The sequence below is a fragment of the Bos javanicus genome, chromosome 5 (assembly GCF_032452875.1).
Source record: "Bos javanicus breed banteng chromosome 5, ARS-OSU_banteng_1.0, whole genome shotgun sequence".
In the NCBI taxonomy this organism is placed as follows: Eukaryota; Metazoa; Chordata; class Mammalia; order Artiodactyla; family Bovidae; genus Bos; species Bos javanicus.
In genome coordinates, this window is record NC_083872.1 from 45,466,720 (window position 1) to 45,471,214 (window position 4,495).

Below are 4,495 nucleotides of genomic sequence, written 5' to 3' on the forward strand. Positions count from 1 at the left end.
TGGCTCAGATCATGAACTCCTTATTGCCAAATTCAGACTTAAATTGAAGAAAGTAGGGAAAACCACTGGACTATTCATGTATGACCTAAATCAAATCCCTTATGATTATACAGTGGAAGTGACAAACAGATTCAAGGGATTACATCTGATAGAGTATCTGAAGAACTATGGACAGAGGTTCATGACATTGTACAGGAGGCAATGTTCAAGACTATCCCCAAGAAAAAGAAATGCAAAAAGGCAAAATGGTTGTCTGAGGAGGCCTTACAAATAGCTGAGAAAAGAAGAGAAGCGAAAGGCAAAGGAGAAAAGGAAAGATATATCCATTTGAATGCAGAGTTCCAAAGAATAGCAATAAGAGGTAAGAAAGCCTTCCTCAGTGAGCAATGCAAAGAAACAGAGGAAAACAATAGAATGGGAAAGACTAGAGATCTCAAGAAAATTAGAGATATCAAGGGAACATTCCATATAAAGATGGGCACAATAAAGGATAGAAATGGTATGGACATAAAAGAAGCAGAAGATCTTAAGAAGACGTGGCAAGAATACACAGAAGACCTGTACAAAAAAGATCTGCATGACCCAGATAAGCACGATGGTGTGATCACTCACCTAGAGCCAGACACCCTGGAATGCGAAGTCAAGAGGACCTTAGGAAGCCTCACTACAAACAAAGCTAGTGGAGGTGATGGAATTCCAGTTGAGCTATTTCAAATCCTAAAAGATGATGCTGTGAAAGTGCTGCACTCACTATGCCAGCAAATTTGGAAAACTCAGCAGTGGCCACAGGACTGGAAAAGGTCAGTTTTCATTCCAATCCCAAATAAAGGCAATGCCAAAGAATGCTCAAACTACTGCACAATTGCACTCATCTCACACGCTAGTAAAGTAATGCTCAAAATTCTCCAAGCCAGGCTTCAGCAGTAAGTGAATCGTGAACTTCCAGATGTTCAAGCTGGTTTTAGAAAAGGCAGAGGAACCAGAGATCAAGTTGCCAACATCTGCTGGATCGTCGAAAAAGCAAGAGAGTTCCAGAAAAACATCTATTTCTGCTTTCTTGACTATGCCAAAACCTTTGACTGGTGAATCACAGCAAACTGTGAAAAATTCTTAAAGAGATGGAACTACCAGACCTTATCTGCCTCCAGAAAAATCTGTATGGAGGTCAAGAAGCAACAATTAGAACTGGACACGGAACAACAGACTGTTTCCAAACTGGGAAAGGAGTACGGCAAGGTTGTATATTGTCACCCTGCTTATTTAACTGACATGCAGAGTATATCATGTGAAATGCCGGGCTGGATGAAGCACAAGCTGGAATCAAGATTGCCAGGAGAAATATCAATAACCTCAGATATGCAGATAACACCACCTTTGTGGTGGAAAGTGAATAAGAAATGAAGAGCCTCTTGATGAAAGTGAAAGAGGAGAGTGAAAAAAGTTGGTTTAAAAGTCAACATTCAAACTAAGATCATGGCATCTGGTCCCATCACTTCATAGCAAATAGATGAGGAAACAATGGAAACAGTGACAGCCTTTATTTTCTTGGGCTCTAAAATCACTGCAGATGGTGACTGCAGCCAAGAAACTAAAAGACATTTGATCCTTGGAAGAAAAGCTATGACAAACCTAGACAGCATATTAAAAAAGCAGAGACATTACTTTGCCAACAAAGGTCCATCTAGTCAAGGCTATGGTTTTTCCAGTAGTCATGTATGGATGTGAGAATTGAACTATAAAGAAAACTGAGAGCCAAAGAACGGATGCTTTTGAACTGTGGTGTTGGAGAAGACTCTTGAGAGTTTTTTGGACTGCAAGGGGATCCAACCACTCAATCCTCAAGGAAATCAGTCCTGAATATTCACTGGAAGGACTGATGCTGAAGCTGAAACTCCAATCCTTTGGCCATCTGATGCAAAGAACTGACTCACTGGAAAAGATCCTGATGCTGGGAAAGATTGAAGGCGGGAGGAGAAGGGGACCACAGAGGATGAGATGGTTGGATGGCATCACCAACTCGATGGACATGAGTTTGAGCAAGCTCTGGGAGTTGGTGATGGACAGGGAAGCCTGGTGTGCTGCAGTTCATGGGGTAGCAAAGAGTCAGACCCAACTGAGCAACTGAACTGAACTGCACTGTATCCTCCCGTATAACTTTAAGTCATCTCTATTTTACTTATAATTCTTAATATAAGATAGACTATGTGTAAATAGTTGCAAATAAAATCCGAATGCTATATGAAAAGTTGCCAGTGCATGGCAAATTCAAGTTTTGCCTTTTGGAACTTCCTGAAATTTTTTTCCTCAATTTCTTCCATCTGATATTGGTTGAATCCCCAGATGCAGAACCTGTGAATACAGAGGGACAACTGTATATAATAAAGGAATGTTACATTTATATACAGGAAGTATATAAAAAGGAGAAATAAATAGTAAGAATTTGATCTTAGAGAAATAGAAAAATAGATAAAAATTTCCAGACCTTCCATGTTTTGAAAGAAATAGCCTTCTACTTAGTCTACTCCCTTCTCTCTGATTATATGCCCACTACAAAACTTTTGACTTTATTCAGTTTCATAGGTACTATGATGCCAAAGGAGCAGATGTCCATAGGGAAGAAATGAGTAAATCAATCTTTCTGAATTGAAAAACATCCTCTGTCATAGAAATAAGTCCTTTAAGAGACTTTAATTCTGTAGTTTAAACAGTTCAAGCCATACAGTTTTCTGGAATTCAATTCTACAGTCTTAGCTCTAGTGCTTGCACCAGTCAGTTCAGTTCAGTCGCTCAGTCGTGTCCGACTCTTCTCGACCCCATGAATTGCAGCATGCCAGGCCTCCCTGTCCATCACCAACTCCCAGAGTTTACTCAAACTCATGTCCGTTGAGTCGGTGATGCCATCCAGCCATCTCATCCTCTGTCAGCCCCTTCTCCTGCCCCCAATCCCTCCCAGCATCAGGGTCTTTTCCACTGAGTCAAATCTTTACATGCGGTGGCCAAAGTATTGGAATTTCAGCTTTAGCATCAGTCCTTCCAATGAACACCCAGGACTGATCTCCTTTAGGATGGACTGGTTGGATCTCCTTGCAGTCCAAGGGACTCCCAAGAGTCTTCTCCAACCACAGTTGGAACCACAGTTCAAAAGCATCAATTCTTCGGCACTCAGCTTTCTTCACAGTCCAACTCTCACATCCATACATGACTACTGGAAAAACCATAGCCTTGACTGACAGACCTTTGTTGGCAAAATAATATCTCTGCTTTTGAATATGCTGTGTAGGTTGGTCATAACTTTCCTTCCAAGGAGTAAGTGTCATTTAATTTCATGGCTGCAGTCTCCATCCATGGTGATTTTGGAGCCCCAAAAATTAAAGTCTGACACTGTTTCCACTGTTTCCCCATCTATTTGCCATGAAGTGATGGGACCAGATGCCATGATCTTCGTTTTCTGAATGTTGAGCTTTAAGCCAACTTTTTCACTCTCCTCTTTCACTTTCATCAAGAGGCTTTTTGGATCCTCTTCACTTTCTGGTGTCATCTGCATATCTGAGGTGATTGATATTTCTCCCAGAAATCTTGATTCCAGCTTTTGCGTCCTCCAGCCCAGCGTTCCTCATGATGTACTCTGCATATAAGTTAAATAAGCAGGGTGACAATATACAGCCTTGACGTACTCCTTTTCCTATTTGGAACCAGTCTGTTGTTCCATGTCCAGTTCTAACTGTTGCTTCCTGACCTGCATACAGGTTTCTCAAGAGGCAGGTCAGGTGCTCTGGTATGCCCATCTCTTTCAGAATTTTCCACAGTTTATTGTGATCCACACAGTCAAAGGCTTTGGCATGGTCAATAAAGCAGAAGTAGATGTTTTTCTGGAACTCTCTTGCTTTTTCCATGATCCAGCGGATGTTGGTAATTTGAACTCTGGTTCCTCTGCCTTTTCTAAAACCAGCTTGAACATCTGGAAGTTCACGGTTCACGTATTGCTGAAGCCTGGCTTCGAGAATTTTGAGCAGTACTTTACTAGTGTGTGAGATGAGTGCAAGTGTGCGGTCGTGTGAGCATTCTTTGGCATTGCCTTTCTTTGGGATTGGAATGAAAACTGACCTTTTCCAGTCCTGTGGCCACTGCTGAGTTTTCCAAATTTGCTGGCATATTGAGTGCAGCACTTTCACAGCATCATTTTTCAGGATTTGAAATAGCTCAACTGGAATTCCATCACCTCCACTAGCTTTGTTCGTAGTGATGCTTTCTAAGGCCCACTTGACTTCACATTCCAGGATGTGCTTGCACAGTGCCTGGTATATAGAAAGTACTCAGTACATTTCTTGAATTAATGGATGGCTAAAACCACCACTGTTGTTTGGTTAGGTGAACATTTGAAATGCTATGAATCACAGTAATTTTCCCCCTGAAGTATTACCATGTAAATGATATATTTCTGCAAAACAGTACAGGCCTACATCTTGAAGTAGAGCTACTTCTTGAAGTAGAACTC